Source organism: Protopterus annectens, chromosome 1.part0, assembly GCF_019279795.1.
Source record: "Protopterus annectens isolate FY-2018-M chromosome 1.part0, PAN1.0, whole genome shotgun sequence".
In the NCBI taxonomy this organism is placed as follows: Eukaryota; Metazoa; Chordata; order Ceratodontiformes; family Protopteridae; genus Protopterus; species Protopterus annectens.
The window spans coordinates 439,441,078-439,453,324 of NC_056725.1; positions in this window are offsets into that span (position 1 = coordinate 439,441,078).

Consider the following 12,247-nt stretch of genomic DNA (forward strand, 5'->3'; position numbering starts at 1 on the left):
TGGTTGAGGAGCTATTGAAGCAAGGATCGAATGATGAACATCATTAACTGAAATTAGCCAATCAGAAAATGGCATGGCCAGCAAACATGCACCTAATTCTAGCTAAACTAACAAAAAATAAACTAAACATAACTCAAATTATAAAGCTGACAAACCATATCATAAAACTCTCTAAGCTACTGTAATGCAAAAAATAACTGAAATGCAACTTCAAACAAATATATACAAAAATAAATACAATTACCTTATCAACTAGAGAAGAAATTAATTCTCAAAACTATCCATTCATTAAAGATCTGTACATTCATTGGAAGTGTAAACAATTGACCTGTCTTAAATAATTAATACAGCCTTTTAAAGTCAATGAGGAACACTTCTTTAACATAAAAACACTGAAGAAACTGGATGCATGCAATATTTTTATGACAAATGAATATTTTGTACTGTCAGGAAATGCAACCCTATACCTAGAGTAAAAGTTATTTCATGTATCTCACATCATACACACACACACACACACACACACACACACACACACACACACACACACACACACACACACTACATATAGTTGTGGATTAAGCTACAAGAAAATAAAAATAACTCAGTTATTTACTTTACTGTAATTAAATCACATACTCCATGTAGATGTTGATAAGACATAAGCATGTCTCCTCACTTTCAGGTTCCCTAGATACTTAGTTCCCTTTTTATGGTGTAGATTCAGGGCTGTGATCACTGTGAAGATGCAAAATGGTATGAACTCAGTAGAATTGCTGAATCCCAAAAACTTGGCTCCATGTAGTAGATGTTAACATAGTACAGGCACTCCCTCAATGTTTGTTGCTAATGGATTGCAACTGTGAATGGTTGTTGGTAGGGAGAAGGAAAACACAGCAATTCAGGCTCCCCAGTGAGTGTGTCAGCCAGGTTAGACTTACAAAGTGTAGAACTAATTGTATCAAGGTTTTAAATGTAAGTAAACATCACCCATTTCACTGTTTCTATTCAGTAACATTTAACCTCCCATTCATTTGTTGACAACTTTATATTATTGACACTTAATATCTTCACACATTTTAAGGACAGTGATACAGAATGCCTTAAAGACTGCATGTATCAGATTAATGGTCAGATAAGATAAGAATGGGCAACAAACACAGAGAGATAAGACAGATGCTGCATTTATGTAAGCAATAGTCAGAAATGGTTGTGGGATTACTCATTGTGCTACTTCTTCAATTAATACATGTACAAACAACTATCATATGTTTTGTTAGTACTGTGGATTACGTTGCAGTTACTTGTATGCACAATGATTTTAGTTCTCTGCTGCAAAGCTATTTGTATGGGAAAGGGGATAAGACACCCTTACTGTGTTTTGAAAGTCCATTGGAGTGACAGCTCAAATCCAGACCTGTATAAAAATATTTCATGTCTACCAACATAAATTTTGTAGTGTTGTTTATTTAATAGATTTATTTTCTTCATTTCACCTATTTTTCCCTTTATTGTATTTTTCTTCTTTTTTTATGCCAGTGTTTGCATGGTGAGTGGTTTAGTACAAATGAGGGAAACAGAGAAACACTTGGAATGTCAGCTTTAGCTGTGCTTATCTCATGTGTGTGATGCTTAGCAGTGTGCAAAACTGGACTAGTGGCCCACACAGGAAGCAGACAGGACACCTGCAGACAGGCCATTGACAGTGTAAAAATCAAATGGATACATTGTTACAGTTTCTGCATCGCTTTCTATCATGCAAAGCCACTAAGCAAAGTCATGTGGGGCTTAGCAAGCTTCCCCAACACCTGCAACCATCAAACATCTGCAGACAGGAAGTAGACAGTCATCAATTTAAAATGGATACATTCTATTCATTTTGTTGAACACCACACAAACACGCTGTCATTGCACAGAGGTTAGCACATAGAGCTGATGAATGAATAGGGAATTATGCAACTGTTATATATCAATTTCTGTGCTAGTAGATGTAAGTGTATAGCTGCAAGACAGTTGGTAGTGGGTTCTAATACAGGAAGTGCAACATTTTTTATTGTTGTGATAGTCAAGTTTATAGTACTGAACAGAAAACTATACAAGTAGTATTCAATATTCCTGTGGCAACAGGTGTAAGTGTAGGGCTGTCATATACATGCTCTTGGATTCTAATGCAGGAAACTCCAGATATTTTTACTGTTGTTCCATTTCACTTTATATTAAATATAACTTATAACACTTTATACATAATTATAAATTGTGGAGCTGAAATTAATTATATGTATGAGGGATAAGACAACCTTATTGTGTTTTCAAGGTTCAGATTTATGACTGAGAGTATACTGGCTACTATGTTTCTGTAAGTATAGTTCTGTAATCTAGAATTGGATGGCCTTCACACTTAAATAAGACACATGCACAAATAAATCTGTATAGAAGGACCTTATCAGGTGACACACATACATAGTTAACACCTCAAGCTCACATCTGTATTTATGAATGATTCATGACTATGTCTGAGAAGAACTTCTTCTGTGGCATAAATGGAAAATCACTACTGTAGAAAAAAATGTTTGTCCTCTATGCACAGGTTCAAATCTCACACTGTTAAAATCAGTTTTATCAGTGTATAAAGCCAACTCAGAAATGTGTCAGGTCATGGCATTTATGCCCCCAGTGCATGTCTGCAAAGTTAAATCACCTAATAGTTACCGCAGCAGACACTCCTCAAACTAATGTCAAGTGTCAATCAACCTTCCAGTTTCAAAAATTGCTTTCCTCCCTGCTTGGCACTGTTGCTCTCTGCTTAACATCATGCAGTTGTGGTTGGCATAATTTCTTGGGTTTGCACACTACCAGCAAACACGATAAGAAATGGCAGGAAATCATCATTTGCCATTGCTCAACTTTTGGGATTAGAAATGTCTGGTGGCAGAGGGGAAGGTGTCCAGTTTAAGGCACAGAGGTGGGATGTTCAAGACTTCAGAATATTTGTTGGACTCCTGGTAAAGTGCCACAGCCAAAGGCTGCAGGTGGCCAATTCTGGCTCTCACTAGAGGCATGGAATAGTCGAGCCAAGGCTGTATCCAGTGAGACTCGCATCCCACGTACTGGAGAACAGTGTAGAAACCATTCCAATGACCTAAAAAGGTGCTAGAGGGATACGCTCAACCAGGGTTGGATTAGTTCAGACTAGTGACATCCCACAGCTGTGTAAGTATGCTACTCAAAAGAATTTATAATACACAGAAAGCTAAATATAGGCAAGACTGGTATGCATAATAGTCTTCTGTTGTTTTCTTTTCTTTTCACAGCTAATCCTGAAATTGAGTTGAATTAGCACAGCTCATACTGATCATTTGGAGATATTGAGTGATGCAAATTGTATGTATGCAGCGTAAGAGAATTATTATTATTGCTTTAAAAGTTAAAGATTGTTTTTTGTTTTGTTTGTTTTCTATACAGTAGTAGCAAAGTTTGCATGTATATCCTGACTGTAAAAGTAAGTATGCATGCATAAGTTTGTAGCACAAACCAACTTTGGGAGTCAAGCATAAGACTGTAGTCTGAGGTTGTGGGCTCAAATAGCATGAGTAACAGCTGTACAATACTGCAATTATTTAATAATACTACATAAATGAAACTCTTTACAATTGGCATAAGGGCCCTGCTGTTAAATGTAATCTGTAAAATTGGACCAAACATATTATGCACATTGCAAGGGTTACTTTGAGCAATCTGTAATTATAGTTTGTAGTTGTTAGGACATATACTTAAATATAATACTTCAAATAAGTGTAATAGTACTAATTTTATCTCATTTTTCTCTCACCCCAGCCCTTATCTCTTTTTTATTTTCTATAATGTGTCATCAAAATGTCTCCATGTCATCCATCTGTAACAAATCTCTAAATGCTTCACAGCACAGTGAGGTAGGCCAACCCCAGTGGGTCAGCATCCCCCCATTCCACTGGTTCCTGCACTGACAACCAGCACATCTGGGACAGAACCTGTTAGTACTGCCTCTGCTGCCCCTGCACTACTTGTGCACTCAGGTAGCAGTACCCTGGCAACTGCTGTTGTGGTACCCTCTGGGAGTAGTGGCAGAGGTGAGGATTTCATCACCCTCCAGGAGATGCTCCCTCTTGGTCCATAGAAGGAGGAGATGTCAAGCACTCCAGCAGCCAGCATGTAAGGGGACAGGGCTGACAGTCTTGCAGGTGAGGACTAGATTCTCACTGTCCCATGTTTAATGGGCAAGAGCTTGCATTGGTTCTTCCCTCACCCGAATCATAGTAGCCCCCAAACTTTTATGTCTCTCAATGTCACACACATAAGTACCAAGAAAACCATTGGAGCCCTTCACTTTTTGGCCTCTATGTTTACATGGAGTTGTGCAACAATGTCAAATGACAGTGAGAGGCTTTTCTGTGATGTGGTTACCTCCACGCAGTGCTGCTTACACATGCTGCACACTGTAAACACACAGTAACACACAGTGAAGGCAGAATAAAGTAAAATTTTATTGCATTATCAATACTTATTTAAGAGTACTGCATACACTTGGATTCAAACCATCTATCGTCTAGGATGAAAAAGGAATGCATTGATGCATTTACACCTGCTGCCACAGAGTCAGCTGAGTAGCAGGTGTGTTTCATCCACTCAGTACTAACTCTCATAATTTTAGGAATGGTCCTCATGTTTGTGCACTGCTTTACTATACACAAATAAGGAAAGCAGTAGACATGTGCATCTCGCATGTGAAAACATTTTGCCAGCCATCCCACAAACCTGCTGCTTGACTTTGCCCTATGCAAAGTAAATAATAGCATGTATTATTTTTGTTTACTGTCCATTTAGACTTAATGTCATGAAACTACATGCAGAAACATAAAAAAATGAAGACTTTATCTAACAATATGTCACATATTTAGAATGTACACCTGTTACCTCTCCCCGTGCACTGCAGCTCTGGTCTCGCAGTACTTGTTCACAAATATATCAACTATACTACATAAATTAATAGGAAATCTTGGGTGATATGCCATGCACATCTTTAAAATGATGATATACATTCATATTTTCAAATACTTGTAGTAATGTGGATACCTGTTTGCATATAGTTTGCAAAGCTGTCTCTTAAAGTATACCTGCACATTGGACCACAACCACCACGTACTACACATTGCACAATCATCAATCTGGTAACATGCAGAACTTAAAATATCTTGACACTTGCCCATGCCTGCACATCTGTTTCATGCTGACCTCTCAACATCTTTACTCCAAAATCCACTGCTGAAGTCATATGCTGCGGCACTTGCGCAAAGTGCTGTGTTCACTCTGTGAACTTAGGTAGGGGTTCTGTTCTCACTGCAGTCAACTGAGAGGTGTGTGTGTGTGTGTGTGTGTGTGTGTGTGTGTGTGTGTGTGTGTGTGTGTGTGTGTGTGTGTGTGTGTCTAATCAAAAGAGCATAAGTGCATATCCTGAAATTACCACTCCAATCCTATGGATATGGATTGCCAATATGTTGACACTTGCACAGGCCTACAGATCTAGCCAACATCTTCACTCCAACATCCACTGCCGATGTCATCCACTATAAGTTGTCCTGCAGTCTTGTAAAAGTCAGACTTGTGCCACGGTGCTTGCATGAAGTACTGAGATCTCTAGTCTGTGCCCTTAGTGAGGTAGGAGTTCTAATCTCGCTGCAGTCAACTGGGATGTGTGCTTGTTTATACACTTGCTTGACATTAGAGCAATCATTGTACACCAGCATGTGAGACACTGCAATTATAATTTCTCCTCATCAGACACTGCTGATGTCATCAGCTATAGCTGATTTGCAGATGTGCGATATTCCCATCAGGGTAGAGTCAGAGACTGGTCTGTAGGCCTGGCACAAGTAACCTTATCCTATATGATACATATTACAGTGACAGGGCTTTCAATCTGTCCACATACATCATTGCATGGTTTGTAGGGCCTGTATTTTTGTGGTGTGAAATCATGGACCTTTTCTATATGGACACTAGTAATATCCTGGCTGTGTGCAATAGCTATGTATGAGTTGCTAATGTTAAATTTATGTGCTTTACATCTGTTAGATGTCCTGACAGAGGTCATCGAAGGCATGCATGATGACAACACTATCATCCTGTGGAACTTAACCAGGCCAAGGCATTTGACACAAATCCACACTGAGGTATTCACTCAACACTGTCAGATTTGGCCACAAACACCTATATCGCCCAGTGTTAGACCACTGGATCATATATGTGTAATCTAAATATGTTGACATGTGTGAATTGAGATATATCTCTGGTCCATTGATCAGGTCTGTATATCAAGGCTGTCTGCTAGGCCCTTTCCTGTCCATTATTTAAGTCACAGACATCAAGAATGACATATACATCCTGTGTCCAAACAGCTGTCTCAAGGACTACAGATTGTGAGCAATCATTGACTCCAATTGCGAAATTAGTATAATACAGACAGTATTGACACACACCAAATATTGCTGCCACAGCCATGACAACACATGAAATGAAACAAAAACATGGGGGGATTTGTTACATTATGAAAACAAATGCACAAACCAAGGATAATGTAGATGTCACACCCAATAAGCAGACCAACTGGTATGTAACCAGTGCCCTGGGGTAGATGGTATGTGGAACATCCACCAATATGTGGCCACAGCACTGTGTACTCACTTGTATGTAACAGAGGTACTGAGTATGTGCAGAACATCCACATCAAAGGCCAGAATGCCTTCACAGTTTACAGCCTTCATCACACTAATAACTGAGTACAATGCACCCTTCTTCATATACCTCACTACACATCTTCCAGTGATTTGCAATTGAAGTGTAACACCTTTGCCACAGTGAGCAGTCACACATCTTACTGGCCATACCTAGGCATTCTTTTTGTGCATAAACATTACTGTCTGATGGTGTGGAACACACAGCAAGATGTAATTCCAGATGCATGTGTGATACCTGTTCCGGTGATACACACAGAACATGCATAGTTGTTTGACAACAGTGATGGCATGGGTTACATTCATGACAGTGTAGATTGTTCCATATATATCCCATGCATACTGGTCAACTAACCTGTAGTGAACATAATGTCACATAGAGGTATAGCAATGTCCCTCCTAACACCTCCAGCAGATGTTACAGTGTGAGGACGGTGTGCTTGATTACCTTCATAGATTGCTGATATGTTATAATAGTTGTACAAGTGTGTTCATGCATAATCATCTATGATCACTCAAAATCACATATTTTGTGACACAGACATGAGATTAATGGTGGTATTATTCTGATATTGTCCATGATTGTGTGTTCTTCTTTTACTGTTGTCCATGAGCCTGTAACTATATTCCACATGTTGGACTCCTCTGCTGACATTACACTCATATTCAGACAAATTAGTTTGCACAGCTTCACAATATGCACCCAACCCCGATTGTATATACCATTCCTGATAGATGCCCTCTCCATTGTTCTTGTCAGGATGCTTGTATCACAAAGACATCTTCTCCATTGTTATGTCACCTTGTCTGACAGCCACATAATATACATTTTCACTGTGCAGTCCTTACTGCACCATGGTGATATGTGCTTAGTGTTTCTGGTACAACTGTCTTCCATTTGCATTCCCTCATTTGCTGTATATTATGATGCTTCATCTGTCCTCTTTCCCTATGTTCATTCCTACAATTCATCTGTGTGCCCCTCTTCAAAGCACACACTTCCCCAGCCTGTTTATTTTAAATGGCAGTCCATGTACCCTTACAGATCATTTACGCAACTTGTACAGAATGCCTGGAATTGGATTCCACAACACTCTGCACTGTATATCCTGTCCTGTACTGTGTTTGGACCATATACTTTACTATATGATAAACTCTGGTTGTCATTGTGGCATTCCACACAATCCCGCTAAACTAGTTTGCTATTTTTTTTTTTTTTTTGCTTTACAAGTGTTTCCTGGCTAGCAACACTTTTGTACAAGTGTGTTCATGTATAACCATATATGATCATTCAGAATCACATATTTTGTGACAGAGACATGGGATTAATGGTGGCATTATTCTGAATACTTTTGCTGGCCAGGAAACTGTGCTTGTTTATGTTTCAATGCTGTGGGTGGCATGCATATGCAATTAGAATTGCTGCTCACTGTGCAAACATGTAAACTCCACATAGCCTTCACAGGAAGCCTACATGGAGTTTATTGAATCTCACTGTGTGATTAAAAATATAACAGGATACAATAGTTATTGTGCTGAACTATGGGATTTCTAAAATTACACAGAGATGAATGGACATAAATAATTTTTTGCTTTCTAATTATGTAAGCACATATGAAATGAGAATTGCTGGCAGTTTGAGTTAGATATATATATATATATATTTTTTTTTTAACTCTTGGTCACACTTGTTGTTCAGAGATACACAGAATTAGGTTAAACACTTCACAGAGGAATGACATAGCCTAATCTTTTCTTTTTGGAGTAATAATAATCTGTAATGGTAAGCAGGACAGAGCTATGACTAGCTATAAGGTGGGCTTTTGAAAACGAATGACCTGAAAAAGGCTTGATCCCTGTCTCACACACCGGACTATTTCAAAGCCATTTTCCCCACTGTAGTGTGATCTTGGAGTTGCTATATATATATGTTAGGGGGTGTGGAGGGCAATGCCCCCCACCTGGCTGGGTTTGAAATACTTTGGTGTGTGAGACAGGAAAGTATTGGCCAAGTAGCTACTTTCCCCATCTCACACATTCACTGAAATGAACATTTTATGAATGAACGTTCGATGAATAGGGTTCGATGTGTAGCCATTCGCTGAGAGTTTCATTCAATGGTTAAACAGACCCAACTAGTCTTGCTAGTGAGATGAGTGTGGTCATTGTGCTGCTGCAATAATAGTAAAAGAAATGGAGAGAAATGAAATAATAAACAAAATAAACATAACTAAGAGAGAGGATAGCAACAAGGGGGAAAGAAGTACAACTACAATAAAAAAACTAAAGCTTTTACTATGTTGAGGATTATATAGTTAAATAATATATGTGTTGGACCAGCAAAACAAGGCTATTAGTATACAAAACTGTAAGGGGTACCTGAGGCACCAGCCATCATCACGTACAATTTGACTGATAAAGGGGCAATGTGATATGCTATTTAGACAGACTGACATGTGTCTGTTGTCCAAAATACAATAATGATGGCTGAGACAAATGTACATATGCAAAGAAAACATGCTGCTTAGACATGCATTTCACTCACAGGTGATATGCAGAAAAAAAACTTTTTTATATAGAAATGTGTTCAATCAACTAATAGTGATGATCTTACATACGTGCCCCTTGTAATTCGGTTGAATCTGAGAACAAAGCCTTAACATATGGACCCGGTTGTCCACATATACAAGATCATGCATGAGCAGACCCACTAATAACAGTGAACTGTCGTACTTCTACTGCTGAGCGATGGCAGTAATGACAAAAGTGGCATTGGTGTAATAAAGGTGTTCTTCTTTTGGAATGAATCTCTACTAACTGTTAATATTAAAAGCAAGACAGTATGAAGCATGTATGCCCACTGTGGTGCTTTTTGAAGTGCTCCAGCTTTCTCCTGTACAGCTGCTTATTCCTCCCAATATCTTTACAGGCAATAGACATAAACAGAGCAGTGTGTAATATATCTGCATGGCATTCAGGGCCAGTTTCAATGTGTACCAAACATAAGAGGTCTACCTATGGTACATACCTGGTGCCTGCTCTTTAACATCACTCTCCCGTTGGCCAAGAAGGTCCTGATTAAAGCTTCCCATGTCACAGTAATGGTGACAGTACTGTTGCCAATGGGCAAGATGCCAGTTGTATGGGTGACAGCTTGAGCTAAACCATTCCAGGCTTCATTCAAATGCTTCATTGCCATCCTGCAGGAGTGTCTGTCTGTAATCCTGAAAGAGGAGATGAAGAAATATTTTTTTGTCTATTCCACATATGACCTCTCCACTCTAAAAGGAGCATAACTCTCGCCTTCTCTTCTCCAGTCGTGGTGTCTCAATTTCAAGAATTTCAGGGAAAAATGGTATAGAATGGCACCCAAATTATATCTGATCCATTGCATCTGTTGTACACTGATGTAAATTGGTGGGTGTATCATCTGCATGACATATGGCAAAATCAAACAATATAGGTACTGTATTAATATGGTTCATAATGATACTTTAATGTGTGAAACATGTCAGTCCTCAATCCCTGTACTGTACTCTGTGTACATTTTTACTTGCATTGCCTATGTCTGATATACAGCACGGCCAGCTTATGTATATATAAGCACAGCCTGGTGTTGGTTTTACATACATCATTTTTACTGTAGTGTATCTGTTTAACCCATTTACAATGTTGTAAAGCTATGTGCAGTCTATTGCCTCTTTGCTAGTGTTATGCCATAATGGGGCCACTTCCACACCCACCTCCATCTTGCATGATAATCCTCTGCTGCTGGATCCTGTTGTGACTTTTCATCTGACTCAGCCTCCGCTTCCTGTTGTATTAGGAACTTCTGGCTCTGCAAATGCCCACCCTGCTGTAATTGCTTCCTATGTGCAATACTGTGTAACATTGGTCTCAAAGACATTATTTTTACACATGTGGCAGGATCATTATCCAGGGCACCAGCAGATGAATCCAGACAATGAAAGTATGCTTTCTCAGCTTGAACAAATGCGACCATGCTCACACACAGACACACACACACACACACACACACACACACACACACACACACACACACACACACACGCACACACACACACACACATGCACACACACACACACACACACACACACAAACAGACACACACGCACGCACACAAAATAATATTTCTTGTTTGTAGTTGTGAATGGCTGTACTGATGGTCTCTTTGATGAACCTCAAGGATATTTGGTATAATTGGTTAGGATGGGTCAGTGGATGTTCTGATAGCTTAGGAAATCGAATTAAAGAATTGGAACAGAAAGTTACTTAGCTTTTGGGGCTTTCTGGCAATGGTGGCAGAAAATAAAAACAATGATATAACGCGGTAAGGGAAGGTTAAAATTCAGAGGAAGAGAGCCACGGAAGTTGTGAAGAAAGATGGTTGCTCTGGTCAGTACACATTATATGTAAGGTGAGTAAGATTTAGACAACTTTTAGAAATTCTTTTAGATTCTGCATGAGCAAGAACTTCACGCAAGGTATGAGATGAGTGGAGGAAATTATAGTGTAATATATATCCAAGATTAGACTAACTTTTCAGGATGCATGAATTTCATTTCAGAATAAAAAAAAGTTTAAAAGTTGAAATGTAGGCCAGGATTTGGCATCATTTCTATGAAATTCTCTTACTTAGAAGGAATTCATGTTTATAACACATAGAAAAATCCAGACTAACAGGTTACATTGCCTTTAAGGAGAGTTTTATCGGAAAGATAAGTGAAGACAGTAGAAGATTTCTATAGATATGTTTCAGATTATGCCACTTTTTGTAACATTATCATTGAGTGCAGGTGGTGTTGGAGGTTGCATTATAAATGGAAAAGTGTGAAGTAACAACAAAAACTAAAATCTAGTGTGACATCAATTATTGTTGACAATGCAACCAGAATGGATGATGTGGGTCAGATGTGGTTGGGTTTGGTAAAGCTGTTTTAAGAGCTAATTTAATGTGATTAGAGAAGATTAAAGAGAATAAAAAAAAGAAAGAAAAGAAAAAGGAGACAGATATAGTCAGATGAAATAAAAAGAAAGGAAGCTGATCTTTTGGAAATGTTGATGAAATTGTGGGAAAGAGAGCTTGAATAGAGTATTTAGATTTGTGAAACTCAAAAAATCCAGAAGTAATCAAGGCACTCTCCCCCTCTAGATTAGAGTTTCAGACTATATACTAGAGATAATTGTGACATTTTCAGGGAAAGAGAATGGCTAAATATTTGGAAAATATGTTTAATGACAAAACGCAGTATAAAAAACATTCATTCACCAAAAATAAACAAAAAGATGTAGCTGCTGCATAAAATAATTTATTTTTGTCTGTGGCATTAATGTATTAGCATATACATGCCTTTTCAGATGTAACAAACCATGCTTTTTTGAGCACAGTATATATACCCTACTAACTGATTCTAATTAAATCAGTTAGTCCTTAAATGCACCAAAACAATATTATACG